Source organism: Euprymna scolopes, chromosome 29 (genome assembly GCF_053919585.1).
Source record: "Euprymna scolopes isolate OS-2025 chromosome 29, ASM5391958v1, whole genome shotgun sequence".
NCBI classification, from domain to species: domain Eukaryota; kingdom Metazoa; phylum Mollusca; class Cephalopoda; order Sepiida; family Sepiolidae; genus Euprymna; species Euprymna scolopes.
The window spans coordinates 73,630,971-73,647,033 of NC_136510.1; the positions used below are offsets into that span (position 1 = coordinate 73,630,971).

A 16,063-nucleotide genomic window follows, 5' to 3' on the forward strand; every position below is an offset into this window, starting at 1 on the left:
GATCGTGTACTTCAAATTCTATTTTCTTTAAAATTTTTCTACCTTATCGATTTTCGTAATTTTTTTATATAATCATCTTATAAATACATGGAATGCGTAGATACCGTTGTTTTCATGCGAAATTCAATATTACGATTTCCGAAATCTCGTCCCAATAGTGTAGAAGTGACAAATAGTGTCGAGTTGCTAAGTTAGAATGACACTAAGATAGCGGACATGAAGTGAAGCTGTCATCTGAGTTTTTTTGTTGTTTTTTTTTTTTCTCCATATGAACATCGGCCTCAGGACCTACGAGTGCGAAGTTCCATTTTTTTTTTATCCTTTCATTTTTTATGGGCTTTTACAAACAAACTTCACATGGCTGTCAATATTGTTTCTGTAAAATCCTGTAACGAGTTACAATAACCAAAAGAAAAACGGAAAAAAACTTACTATAAACATTGTTGCAATGTTGCATGTCGTTTTCATGTATCGTACATTGTTGCTTTTTTTTTTTTTTTTTTTTTTTGGTTGTTTTGTATTTTATTTATTTATTTTTTTTTTTAGTTACGTGGACATTTTATTTTTTGTCAGAAAAACTTCAGGAGGAGTGTAGTATAATAAAATACAAAAGAAATTACAAAAAAGATAACAAGCAACAATTTACAAAACAGTACAATGCTTCTACACAATACGAACCAAACTAAAGTTAGGGTTAGTTTAGGATTAAAGCAAAGTTCGGATCGTATTGTGTAGAAGTACAAAAAAAAAAATACAATGCAACAATGTAAACATAAATAAATCTTCACGTGTTATTTTCGTTTTCTTTCATAATCCCTGGTTTCATTTTGTGTGGTTGCCTTTCGGCTGTTTCCGTAATAGTTACTGGTTTTTACCGAGCCAATGCCGACAGCTGTGAAAGAGCTGACATGTAGGAGGACAAACAGCTTAATTTGGTCGATTCAGTTAGTAATAATAGGTTAGTAAACAAAAGTGACATGACACAGGCCTGTAAATATGTAGCAAGTCTTAGATATTGGAAAATTTAGTATTCAGTTAATAATAATAGGTTAGTAAACAAAAGTGATATGACACAGGCCTGTAAATATGTAGCAAGTCTTAGATATTGGAAAATTTAAACTGGCAGCCGACTCTCTTTGAGGAGGCGGTAAGTTTGGGAAAATGAGTTATAAATAAAAACCAGACAAAATACTGTTAGAAACCCGACGAATGTATGTTACCGTGACACAGGCTGATATATTCGGAGGGTTTTTAACAGTATTTTGACTGGTTTTTTATTTATAACTCCTTTTCCCAAACTTACCGTCTCAGAGAGAGAGAGTCGGCCGCCATTTTGCATTTTCGAATACATATCGGTAAACACTGTATGTTTTTCGAGCTGAATAAACATGTTACATTAAATATAAACATAAAAAACATATCCAGTTAGGTAGAAAAGTAACTTATCTTGCCTTAGACAATTTTTATTTTTGTTCCTTTTCTCCACGTTAAAAAACGACCCTCCTGGTGTCTAACTCTGTCCCGTCGTGGGGAGGCATTGTAAATAGGAACATTTATTTGTTATATATTTGTTTTGTGACAACTTTTTCGAATCTATGTATACAGTAAAACAAACCCGGTATTCCTTTTCAAAAATATACGCATTTAACACTTCAATTTAAAATACGGTGTATACAGACACTAGACAGGTACTTCTGCGGTTTACGAACCGCGTTATGTTTTCAGGTAGGATTTTCAAGTAAAATTCAATTTTTTATTATTATTATTAACGCGTAAAATAAAATTACAGAATAGTTAATTAAACCGCTCTTTTCATGTTAGGAATTTATTTCTAAATAACGTCAATATTTCAGCACAGTCCGAAAATTGTAAAAGCGCCTAAAAAAAAAAAAAAAGTGCGAGATAAAATACTGTTTTTTTTTTTTTTTAAAGAAAATAAAGGTAAATTTATACAAACACCGTGACAGCGAATTAACCCTAACCCTAAACCCTAACCCTAACCCTGTCACGGTGTTTGTATAATAATACCAAAATAAAAGTTAAATTGTTTTAAAAATACGGTGTTTTGTAAATTTGAGAAACTGGTTTACAATTACTAAACATTACAATAACTATTAAAATAACTGGTGACAGCAATTAATATAATACAAAGAAGGGCTAAGTAAACATTTACTTTGTTGATGGCTAAATATAATTGATATATGTTATATATATATATATATATATATATATATATATATATATATATATATATATATATGACTTAGCATTTAAAAGGGGGCACTCGAAATAGCCACATTATAAACTCGAAACTCCACTGAACATGGGCGTCTTTTGTTTTAACAAAATCTATTATTATTATTATTTGAAAACTAATATAACTATTAACTAATTCATTCATAAAACATATTAGTTTACGCATATATATAATAAAAGAAATGTACATACGTGATTATCTTTTTTAATTGGATTTTCCGTCGCAAACAGTAGACACTTCTCGAATAGGAATAGAAAGTTAATTAAAATGAATATCAGAAACTACGGATGGCCATTTACGTAATATTTCGAATCGAATTGCTATTTTAAAAAATTTTAAGGTCTTTAAATAACTGCCTGTGGTTTAAAATAAATATGCAATTTTAAAATAAGAATCAAGTTGCATTTTTTCTTCTCTAAGATAGATCAAAATGTGATATTTGATACAAAAGAGAATGTTAGCATGGATTGGTAAAGTAGCGCTACTTGCCATCCATAAAATAAGACGCGTGCCGGTTTGAGGTTGACTGATTTGAGCTTTGCAAATGAAGAGTTCAAATATCTTTCCTTTCGATTATTTATTTTTGCTTGCAAAACAAACAAAAAAATAAGAGATTTATTTTAGAATTTAGAACATTTCTTTCAATCCCGTTTGAAGAAACCAGCAATTAAAAAAAAAAAAAGCGCTTTCCCGCGTTTTATTTATTTGTATTCCTTCTAATTTTTTTGTTTTGTTTGTTTACATAGTAAGAGGGAGACTCGGCATTGCCCGGGATTGAATGAGAACTCGTATGTCTTCTTGAACTCATTCCACAGCACCAATGTGTGGTGATTTTTCCAGATTAGGGGGAAAAATACACAAATAAATGTAACCAAAGTTACTCTTCTTACCTACTTGGATAATTTTGTTTTGTGTGTACGTATTTTTTACTTAAAAATAAATGTACTGTAAAACTTGTCGAGTTAGATCAAAAAACAAAATGGTGGTTTAATTAGAGCCATAATCTTTTGTTCTAACTTGACATCACCTTTAAGTAATAAAAAAAAACAATTTTAAATAAGTTCAAAAACAAAAAATCTACGTCGGTAGAAGAGTAACTTATCTTGCCTTTGTTGATATTTTTTGTGTATTAATTTTTCACCTTTATTGGGGTAGGAGGGCTCTCTGTTCTGAAAAATCACACTTTTATTGATCTTATTTTTAACATTTTATAAATTAAGTTTTTGGAATGAGGCCTGTTGAAGATAAAGATATTATCAAAATAAAGAATAACAAAACATATCTATACAAAACTAATTATTTGGGGCGCTTCTACAGAATTGGGACGAGATTTTGTAGTCGATAAATGGAATTTTCAGATTAACAAAAACAATGGTTTCAATTGATTTTTTTTTTTTTTGTCAATTCTAAGCTACAATGGTAGCTTCGAAATTATGCAGTCGAAATTACCTGAATATTACTGAATTATTAAATAAAACAACTTTAATCGTGTTAGCAGGTGAACATTTGCCGCTATTTTGTTTAAATCAAAACGTAAAATTGCCTCCCTTCTGAACTCTCGTGTGACTTACGATCGTTTTCATCAAATTCTGTTTTTTATTTTCTGTAATAAATAATTTTCTACCTTTTCGATTTTCGTAATTTTTTTATATAATCATCTTAAAAATACGAGGAATACATAGATACCATTGTTTTCATATGAAATTCAGTATTACGTGTTCCCAATGGTGTCCTTCGAGCGACAAATATGGAAAAATTGGCTAAAAACATTATTCCTTTACCCTTAACTGGCCACTTTTCTACAGGGGCGGGGTCGTTTTTTCCCCCAATATTTTTTAAAGTCATCCCCTCTTTTCGATTGACTAGCCTAAATTTAAACCTTCGCCACTTCCGGTTTGGCAAAGACGTCACGTTTTTTTGTATTTTTTTCACATTCTTTTCCTCATTCGTGTGGTACACTACCTTTATTTATTATTATTTATTTATTATTATTATTATTATTATTATTTTGCTCAACACACACCTTCAAACACCTGAGCAACGCTGGGCACCCAGGCTAGTCCATAATATACATTTCACCTGTCTGTTTAAATGTATGTATGTATGTCTACCTAAAACTTTTGACAGCAGTGACAGATTTTCACAAGATCGGTATCGTTTTGAAGCTCCTCCCTTCGGACGACAAATATAAAAACAATTGGCAAAAAACATTAATTCCTTCACCCTCAACTGGGCACTTTTCTACGAGGAGGGGGGTCGCTTTTTTGCCAATATTTTCGAAAGTTATCCCCTCTTTTTGATTGACTAGCCTTAATTTAAACTTTTGCCACTTCCAGTTCGGTGATGGGCGCAATCGCAAAGACGTTTTTATTTTGTTTTTTTTGGGGGGAGGGGGGTCACATTCTTTTCCTCCTTCAGGGTATGGGTTCGAGCCTGCCTGCCTACTAGCACTTTTTTTTTTTTTTTTTACTTAATACACACCTCCAAACACCCGGGCAATGCCGAGCACCCAGGCTAGTCTTAAAATAAACAGTTGGTAAAGATAGAGATAGAGTGTCTCAAGAACGTTTCTGGTAAAGAAAAATTGTTTTGTTTGGAAGTAGAAAGTAAGATGCTTTTCTGGGATTCCACTCATATGAAATATTGCGCTTATAAATTAATTTAAAAAAATTTAAACTTTAAAAAGATTTATTATTCATTTTAGGTTTGTTTTACAATCCACACAGATACGAAAAAGTGGTAAAAAATATAAGAAATAAATGTTATCAAAAGTTACTCTTCTACCTTGTAGGGGGTGCAGAAGTTTAAGTAAAATTAAATCTCTTTGCCCCAACCAAAATAATAAAAAAAAGGAATGAAACAAAACGACATCTCCTTCTGATTTAAAATGCACTGCATTTATTTTTTAACAAAAACAACAAGGTGAATGAACAAAAGTCCGATTCGTGAAAGTTCTTTCGAAGTCATTATGATTAGAATGTTAGATGAAAGTCCTTCATGGAATCAAGGGGTTTAGAAGGTTAAAGTCTTGTGTGAAAATAAGGAAATTATTTTAAAGTTTGTGCTTTATCTGGCGAAGTTCGCCTTAATTAAAAGTCCCATGAGGAAGATAATCAGTAAGGAAAGTCATTTGGTGTTATTAATTGGAAAATGTGCAGAGTGGATGCGTGTGTGCATAAGTGATTTCTGAGTGTCTGCATGGCGCGTGTCATCATGGTGTTGACAGTATCGGCAGCGACGATGTTGTGAAAACGAGAGGCATGTTCTTGTGTGTCGCCGAAACGACTGAATGGAACGAAACGTATTGAATTAATTGAATTCACTGAATTGAATTAACCCTAGAAAACTGTTTGATGCGTTTTTATACATTTTGGCCCCGCTCCAAAAACAAGATTGCTACTGCTGATATTTTGTTTTTTTGGAAAAGCGTTAAAAAGACAATCTTCTGAATTTTCTCATTGGTCGCTTGTGTCACGTGATATTGTCGCCAACTACGTCTGCCAGAAATATGTTCATTTTACTTTTGTTGTGAGAAAAGTGTGTTGGCATATTTGAAATTGTGCCGTTGCTGGAAGAACTTATTTTTGTGCAAAATGTGCAGGGAAATTGAAATGAATAAACATTTGTTTATTTGCGCGTGAGCGTGTGACTGCACAACTTATCTGGCAAAGTTTTTATTGGGTTTACTCACTTTAAAACGGTTCGAAAAACATATAGATAGGAGCAAACAAGAAAAATGGTGGTGAACTGACCCCTAAATATGTGAAGTTTTGAAAATAAGTTAAAACTAAAAAATTATGCAAAATGCTGTTAGAAACCCACCCAATTTATGTTTCCGTGACATATATTGTGTGGATTTCTAACAGTATTTTGTATGTTTTGTTTTTTTTAGTTTTAAATTATTTTCAAAATTTTGAATTTTATGAGCCGAGCGTGCAATCATTTTTTTTTTTGCTCTCACGTAAATGCTAGACATATTGTTTTTTGAACTGATTAAACATTTAAACGTGAGCAAAACCACTAAAAAAATTGTCCAGATAGGTATAAGAGTAACTTATCTGGCCTTTGATAACATTTATTAGTTATGTAATTGATTTTTTAACTCTTTTTCAAAGGACTGTGAACAGTAAAACATACCCCTTTTTATTCTGGCACATTTTTTTGTCTTTCCTTTACTTGTAGTTTTATTCAATATGGATGCAGCACTCAGTTTTTTTCTTTTTTCTTTTTTGATTTTTTTCTTTCTAGAGGTTTCCATTGCTAATTAGAATTTTGCACTTTGACCAAACATTGTATACACTTTCTTTTTGTTGTTTTTGTTTGTTTTTTGTTTGTTTGTTGTTTTTTTTTTCAATTCTATTGTTTATGATATAATGGGTGTCTGGAGTACGCTTTGTCATACAAGGGTCGTTTCAAAAGTACAGTTTCCTGTATTTTTTATTTTTTAACTTCAAAAAGTTGAAGAGCTTTAAAGATGGGAGTGGTACCATTAAAACGAACTTTTGTGCTCCAGAATTTATTTTTCTACATAGTCACCACTACTCTCAATGCACTTTTGCCAGGAATTCAATGATGCATCTCTGCTTCTGACACATATCCATGACAGTGGTTGCTTTTTTAAAGTCTCACACCATTAAGATGCGCAACAGAGATGAAACTTTCAAATCCTGAATGCATACATTGTCATCATAACAACACAATTTGCAATCCCCTTTGATCCATTCGAGCAGAATAAAAATGTAGGCGGCATTCCTTTTAAAACGCTCCTCACACACACACACACACACACACACACATTATATACGACATAATCACGTTGACACACTACTGCCCGATCACCGAAGTTAAGCAACGTTGAGCCTGGCTAGTTCCAGATGGGTGACTATTTTAGGAATTCTAGGCGCTGTATGTGCTCTCTGCTCATCTCGACATTGTTTCCAGTCGTCCTGTACCTTCCCTTGCCACTGGTATGCAACAAGGTTGACTCAGGAGAGGTGTGGTTGGAGACTGCACAACTCTTGCCGCACAAATTTCATGCGCAGGCACTCTTACAGTGGGTATCCATAGTCTGTCATTACTAAAGGAAGCCACTATATATATATATATATATATAATATATAAAGAAATAATTTATGACAAATGTTTGTCATATTAGGTTCAAAGTTAAATGAGCTTTATTTGATTATCAAATAATCAATATAGAAAGACATGAGAACTATAAAGAAAATTCTTGAAATCATGGTATTTTGAAGTTTAGTACTTGTGAAGAAAAAAGAGCAAGGTTATATATAAAAAAATAGCATAAAAACATTAGCCTAGAAATAAAAAAACAACATATATTATAGGTATACAGAGACTGAATAGATAATAAAGAATAGAGATAAATAGTAAAATATACAAAAGAATAGAAAAGATATAACGGGAGAAATATATATAAAAATATATATATATAGTATTAATCTTCTTCTTCTTCTTCTTATTATTATTATTATTATTATTATTATTATTATTATTATTATGTAGTAGTAGTAGTAGTAGTAGTAGTAGTAAAAAGTATATATAATAAAAAATGAAAATAAAACATTGCAGTCCAACCTTTAGAAAGTCAGTAAGTATCAGTAAAGCCAAGTGGTAATCCAGTAAATTTCCAGCGCAAATTATCAATGTAAAATAGTGTCGAATAAAGTCTGGCAGAAAAAGCAATCCTATCAAATGAAGCGTATTTGCATACATTTCCAAACAACAATGTGAAAATAAAACAAATACAAAAATAATGGCAAAAAGTCCAAAACTTGAGCAGACTCAAATATGAACAATCCAAGGATCCAGACAAAATGCTGCAAAGGCAAAACATGAAACACTACATGGAACCAAGAATACTGAAACTATATCTATAAGTTCTCTCACCCAACCCTACTCTCATTGCCACATCACCGCCCCTCCCTCCAAAGAGTGAGACCAAATAACCAAATAGAGTCAAGGAAAAAGAAAAAGATTGATGAACTGATCAGACTTCAACCGAATAAGTGCAAAGAGAACTGGGACCTTAGAGAGGCTTATTGCCACTTCAATCCCAACAAAGACCAATAGCTGCTGCCAACGAGAAATCAATGGCAAGCAGCTGTTGCGATAATGCAAATTTATTTGCAAATGTTATCGACAGAGCTGGAGAGACTTGTTGTCACTCAGCTTCCAACGAACACCACAGACTGCTTTCAGGGAAAGATCTCTGAAGACCTGTGTGAAAGCTCCTTGTGAGCCAATGATAATAAAAGGAATTACTTATTAATATTAATACAATTACGAATTACTTAAAACTTCCACCCAGTCATGGTAGAATTCAGCCTGTCTTTAAGACATGTATATCCTCATTATTTTCTATGTGGTTTTTCAATGTTCTTTTGATAGTTTTGTGTTGCGACATGAGTTACTGTTCCTTCCGATTAGCTGGAGGAGTTGCTTGCTCTTCAATAAAGCTGCTTTGCCATTATTATGATGCACCCCTTGTAAATTGAATATGCTTTGTGCTGTTCTTGTTATTTATACGAATCCAAACTTTAACAGTTTGCATTTGTTATGGTACTCAACCTTGCAGATAATAATTGAATGAAACTAAGAGTTAAAAAAAAAAATAAATAGTCATCCAAACTTCTTCTTGCCGACTCTTGACTTCAACTGTAATCTTTACCAACTGTTCGTTTTCACTGTCTCTCGCACTCTCAATTGTCTAAATAAGAAGACTGCGCTGTGCATTCCCCTTCATTCCTTGTCACAGCAGTCATTGCCCTCATATGCAAATTACTGCCATATGTATATTAATAAACCGTCTATAGACAAAAGTTTTTCTCTTCTCTTCCCTTTCTTGAATCCATCACATGATAGGATAGACAGAGATGCTGTCGCTTGTGTAATTCATGTTTTTTACTAGCAGGACCTGTGGAAATTCCACAGGGGACTCATTCATATGTAATATATTGATGTTGGCATTCTGTAGATCTTCAGTATAAATGGAGACGCTCTGATATTATTGTAGCTTTTTTGTTAAAACTGCAAAAGTATTTATCTAAGCTAGCACGAATGCCCGGTAAAGCCTGATCATAAAGTACGCTTAAACATGATATTTTAATTCTTGCAGATTTCGTATATTATTATAGAATTAATGTTTTATCGATTTTTATATGTTATAAAGTTGCGATTTCAAAAATAAAAAAATATCCATATGACTTGGGTTCATTAGCTTGAATCGAAACCGAAATAAAAACTTATGAAAAAAATATATGTACATATATCTATAATATAAAGCTGAATGTGCGTGTGTGTGTGTGTGTGTGTGTGTGTGTGTGTGTGTGTGTGTGTGTGGTCACGAATAGGCTCCTATAGGATTGACTATTTTAAAAAACTGATTACATATAATGATAGAAAATGTATCAAGACACAGGAATGGGTATGTTTGATCTGGCAGAACGGTGGTTCATTAAAATTGTGGGGTCTGCGTTCGCACCTGGTCCACAAAGTATGGAAAAAAATTTAGAAATTAAAAAAAAACGTTTACAAGTGTTTTTGATATAGATGTACATAATAATACTTTGATAAGTATGTTTTAACTTAAATAGGGATGGTATAATAAAATTGTTGGGTCTGCATTCGTGTCTGGCCTCCATAGAATGGAAATAGGCACAAACTTTAATAAAGACTTTTCATACCTATCTGCGTAAGTATACTTTGATAATTATGTTTCAGTTTGAAGAAATATGGTATAATAAAATTATGAGGTGTTCGTTCACGCCTGACCTCCATAGAATGGAAATATGTCACAAAGTTTAACAAGGTTTTTAAATATAGATCCACAGAATATTGTGATAAGTGTTTTAGTGTGAACAGGTATGGCATAATAAATTATGGGGTTTATCTATTTTATTTTTACTTTCATCAAATTTTACTTTGGTTTTGATACCCCAAATTCGAAGCTATCTCTTTACAACCCTTCCTTTTCATAACCTATCATACTTTAATAAATCAGAGTCCATTTCCTGTGGGCTGTTTTTGAACCCAGTCAACGACGGGTACTTTTGCTAGTATGTATATATAATTTGAGTTCCTTCAGCCATAATCGAAACTGAAACCAAAACTTATGAAGAATTCTTGATAAAATTATTCATAAAAAAAATAGATGACTTAAGTGGCATCAGCTATAGTCGAAACCAAAACCAAAACTTATGACGAATTCTTGATAAAATTATTTATGACAAGAAACGGAAGAACATAACAATTAAATGACCCAGATGTAAGTGTGACACACAAAAGAACACACACGCTATCGTAATAATATATAGATTACTTTCGCCACATTCCCTTCTGATGTCATCATCACAAATAGTGCAGCTGGGTGTAGGCCTCTTTATTCGTGTGCTCCTGCCGAGTTGGGGAGCAGCAGTTTCCTCCACTGGAGAATTACATCCAAGATTATTTACAGTTGGCCTGTCATCATTGTCATTGTTGCTAGGCAGTGTATCATCATCATCATCGATCCGTTGGCCTCTAACACGACTCCAGTGGCAAGTGACCTTGCATCTACCTAAACTGTAACCTCACTTCCATTCACACACCAATCGCCTTGCATAGGATCGTCTTAATGTATCCTGCTCAGTGTTTCCATCAACATACCCCTGAGAGAAGAATCATGTGTTTTATGATCTCAGCCAGTGGTAATTTTGTTGGCGCAATGTTTTATGTATACTGTAGCTACATGGAGCCATCCTCAAGCTACTAGTGTGGGAAACATCATTTATCAATACTGACCTTGGCATGTTTAATTGTTCACTTTCTTCTGATGAGCCATTAGCAATGTCAAGTGATATGCAAGCTCCTGGACAAAGGTGCAAATTCTTTATATGTTAAGGGATTACATCAATCATGACCGAGTGTGTACTGTTGATTCCAGTCACTCGACCTATCCTGGACTTGCTCGTATACTTGCTGCGAGAGATTCTAAACCAAACATCTCCCACTTGTTACTGCCCCTGGGCATCTTGCAGGTCAGAGCTGATCATAGTCCACCCCTTGTATGCAGATATTGTAGGTGTATATGGCATTGGACGGTGCTATAGATATGGAAACACTGTCTTTTGATGTGACATTATACTGTTGCACGATGGCTAGCCCCTTTTTAAGGGAGCTGGGGACTTCTACATTAATAACCCCTATATCTAGCTTCTAACCTTTTGCCTGACTTTGTGATGAAGTTAAAAACGTTTCATGCAGGTGTTTTGTGGGTTTGGGAACGTTAGATCATGTCGGTTGGGTTTGAATGACAGGTGTTATGAAACTTTTAGCAGTGTCAAAATCATTCAAGAAAGGTCAGACTTACACGCCGATATCTGAAGTTAAAAAACAAAGCATTGTATGAAACACATATTTCTCTCTCTCTCTCTCTCTCTCTCTCTCTCTCTCTCTCTCTCTCTCTCTCTTTAACTCTCCTTCTCTCTTTTTCAATGAAGAAAGATAGAATTAAATATAATTTCATTGTTGTAAAAACAGTTGAGAGTTGCTCGCTATACGCGATGGGTTGACAAAATATGCTTCCTACTTGTTAACTGTTAAATAAATTATATATATTTTTATAAAAATGCATTTGTCACTATTTTTATACAAGTATTCGATTTCAGCATGCCATTAATGCCGACAATGGGAAGATGCCTGCAATGACCACACAAGAAGCGACCCCATGCCAGACAGTTATAGCTTACGATGTATCGACCCGTTTTCCTTGAAGCTTCCAGCATGTGTCTATTGTTTAAATACCATTGGATATCATTTATTCCCCGGGGAGCTGGTTGCATTCCCAAGACGTTCCTCAACCAAGTAACCCTGCTGGGTAGTGCCACAATACTAGTAAACTGTTTGCTGATATGGAACATCACAATGGTTTTTACACTTCTATGATTTCTCTCAACTACACCATTTCATCCTGGTTCATAGGCACATCGTAATCGGAGACACACACCTCAATCTTGCAAGAACTGCCAAAAGTACTGGTTGGTAAATACAGTGCCATTGTTAGTATTTCAATTGGTGGGTCTCACTCATAAAATATGGACTCCAACTGCCGTACAATGCTTGCTGAAATAGGGATCTCCATATCACAAATTATGAAGGACCACAGTCAAAGATAGTCACTGCCTTAATGAGTAATATCCACACCCAACCTGTTTCAATTGTCCCTCATATCAAGCCTCCCTTTGCACCAGTGGACAGGTGAGGATCAATAGACTGACATGCCTTGCATGCTTTAACCATCATACATACATCATCTTTTGACACAGTTGGATCCTTCCATTTAGCAAAGAAAAATGTGCATTTTATGCCAGGGTGTCCACTCTGATGATGAATGTGTGCAATTTGCTTTATGTTCAGCTGATGTTCAGGGGCAGTGCAAATACATTGAATGGGCTCAACTTTAGTTTTTACGCTGTGGTACTTTTGTCAATTGGTTAGCTTTATTGTTGGCTGACTTTACTTGTGTCAAGTCCATGAGTGTGTAGAGCCGTCTTCATAGCAGCATTTTACTGGTTGCCTTAGTGGTGAGTCATGACTTCCCTGTCAGAGCGTTTATTGCCCATCAGTAAATGCAGGTTGAATCTGTCTTGATATGTAGAATCTTCACCTACCACTGGAGTGTCAGGTTAACTCTTTTTAACATTGCGTCCAGTTCTGCCAAGTTAATATGTTGTACATTATTAGCTGGGTGTAACCAACTCGCATCCTCGATGACCGATCCGTTGGCCTCTAACACGACTCCAGTGGCAAGTGACCTTGCATCTACCTAAACTGTAACCTCACTTCCATTCACACACCAATCGCCTTGCATAGGATCGTCTTTATGTATTCTGCTCAGTGTTTCCATCAACATACTCCTGAGAGAGGAATCATGTGTTTTATGATCCCAGCCAGTGGTAATTTTGTTGGCGCAATGTTTTATGTATACTGTAGCTACATGGAGCCATCCTCAAACAGGAAAATGACACATCAGTTTTCCACATACTGAAAAAATTGTTCACCTCGTCATGACTGGTGGAGATTCTGGAGCATCTCCTCCTCATATCCATCGTAGTCTACCGCCATCACTGTGAACATGCAATCTGAGCACTCTTGCTCTTTCTTGAAGTCACTCAGAAGACTTACAAGCCAGTCCGAATTTTTCCAAATGGTTTTTCACTTGATCCACGAGATGTAATGTAATAAAAACAACATGGCTCATTGTATAGACGTATTCTGGGCAATTACTGCATTCATAATTGATCGCATTATTATTGGTGCAACATTCAGACTAAACCCAAGTTGTGTGAGGCAATATCTTTACCCTTTTAACATCACCATCTGAAAGGGTCACAGTGATTTGTGTATGTGCACCTAAAGAAAGGTCTTCTTCAGGTCCAATATAGTAACATAAGAGCCTTCACACCACAATTCCCGCAACTTCTGTGCACATACATTTGCAGCTGCTGTAAATGCGTCGACAAAGTCATTGAGCTCTCTGTAGTCCATCACAAGTCTCACTTTGTTTTTATTTGTCTGCACTACCGCCATTAATAGAATTAAGGTTTTAGCTGGGCCTAGCACTTCTGGATATGGCACCAACCATACACTTTTCAACCATAAATCTAGTTCTTTTTCATATTTGGCCTGAATATACTTGAAGTCTAACTCATCAATTTAATCACAGCACATCTTTTTTTTTTTTTTTTTTTTTTATTACATTTTCACCCCAAACAAGGCACATTGCCACTTTGGTGTAGGGGGCTACTATCAGGGGCAGCAACTACTGGGGCACTATGTAGGGATTTGGGCAGCAAGATATCGGTTCACGTTGCACTTGAACTTCTGCATGTCAGTACAGTTAGGGAAGCAGGAACCTGGAATGGAATTCCAGAGTCTAGCGGTTCTGGGGAAGAAACTACATCTAGGGATCTCTACTCTGTGGGGGTGGGATTTAGCTGCCTATCGGGTTTGTCGAGGATGTCTACGTTGTGGGGGCACAAGTGTCTGCAGTTCGTCAGAGCATTCACCATTAAAATACTTGTAGAACAAGCAGAGGGATGCAACGTTTCGTCGATGGGACAGAGGCTGAAGCTTAGATGCCAGTTCAGGGCCTATCAGATTGGCGACTCTTTTTTTAACCTTGTCTAGGAGCGAGAGACTAGTAGCAGATGCACCAGCCCAAATGTGACAACAATACTCCATACATGGGCGAATGGTGGCCTTATAGAGGTACAGGATACTTTCAGGTGTCAGTAGTTTTCTAGCACAGTAGAGAGAGCCTACCTTTTTCGCAGCGGCCCTGGCAATGTTTTCAATATAATTGTTCCAGCTCATGTTTCCTGTGAACGTTAGGCCAAGCAGTTTGAAAGATGTACTCTCAGACAGGGAGTCACTAGCCATTGCTATTGGTGGCAGAGAAGGTTTCTTTAATTATTGAAGGAAACCAGTTTAGTCTTGGCAGCATTGAATGTGACCATTCATTTTTCTCACCATTCCACTACAGATTGGAGGTCATCCTCTAGTGTTTTTGCCATTTCTTTAGATATGTGTTCATTTGTTTTCCTGTCATGCCTCTTATAGAGTGTAGTGTCATCAGCATATATACCCATCTCAGAGGCAGTTTTGTCGGGGAGGTCATTAATAAATATCAGGAACAATAGAGGTCCAAGAATAGACCCCTGAGGCACTCCCGCATTTATATCACACTGTTTAGATGTTTGACCGTCGAGGACAACCTGGATTTTTCTCTTATCTAAGAAGGATTCAATTATGCTAAGTATTCTACCAGTTAGACCGTATGATTTAATTTTCCTGAGGAGGCCTTTGTGCCATACCCTGTCAAAAGCCTTAGATATATCTAGAGCTACCGCTCTGCCCTCCCTCGCTTTGTCCAGTGAATGGTATATACGTTCAGAGATTACAGTGAGGATGTCAGCTGTGGAACGGGCTTGTCTAAATCCATATTGTTTGTCAGTCAGAAATTTAGCATCTGTAAGGTGCTGGACTAGAGCATGGTTAATTATGGTCTCAAATATTTTGGCAAAAAGTGGGAGGAGGCTAATGGGGCGATAATTTGATGGGTCAGTTCTTTCGCCAGAATTCTTGAATATTAGTACCACAGAAGCAGTTTTCCAACAGCCCGGAAAGCATGATTCATTAAGGCATTTTGTTGTAGAGTTTGGAGAGAACTGGAGCTACTTCGGCTGAGCACTTTTTTAATAGCACAGCTGGGATGAGATCAGGTTCACATGCTTTAGAAGTGTCAAGATTTTTTTATGATAGCATGTACCTGAGCAGGGGTGATTTTTAGATTGTCTAGCGTGGCGTCTGTCTGCAAAGGAAAGTCAGGGAGGGAGTGGTTGGAAGGGTCCAGTGTGGAGTTCGAGGCAAACCGGCTTGCAAGCATATTAGCCTTGTCGGTTGCTGAGCAAACAAACTCGTGATTGTTGGTTAGCGGGGGAATTGTTCATTGCCCATTATTTACTACACTGCTGTAGATTTTCCAGAAGTCACGATTTCCTAATTTTTGTGCTTCAATGCGTTTTTTAGTGGTTTCAGTAAATTCTCTCTTAGCTGTCGCTATTTCTTTCTTAACATTATTTCTAGTTTCTATATACTTCTGTTTGTTTGAACTGGACTTATGTCGGTTAAATCTGCAGTATGCATGCTGCCTTTGAGCAATGGCAGTTGCACAAGTCGAAGTAAACCATTGGGGAGAGTGGGGTTTGCTATAAAATTTCCGCATGGGAACATGTGCTTCCATTGCTG

At 35.6% G+C, this 16,063-nt stretch overlaps 1 protein-coding gene across 1 annotated transcript in view; it reads right to left on the reverse strand.

Annotated features, from left to right (window-relative positions):
• LOC145252712 (putative E3 ubiquitin-protein ligase HERC4) overlaps nt 1–2,579 on the reverse strand; it is a 160,713-nt gene extending 158,134 nt beyond the window's left edge. The window contains exon 1 of the mRNA XM_080112544.1: nt 2,449–2,579. The gene's annotated coding sequence lies outside the window, so the exon portion shown is untranslated. The remainder of the gene's footprint in view (nt 1–2,448) is intronic.
• Nucleotides 2,580–16,063: the final 13,484 nt, after the last annotated feature.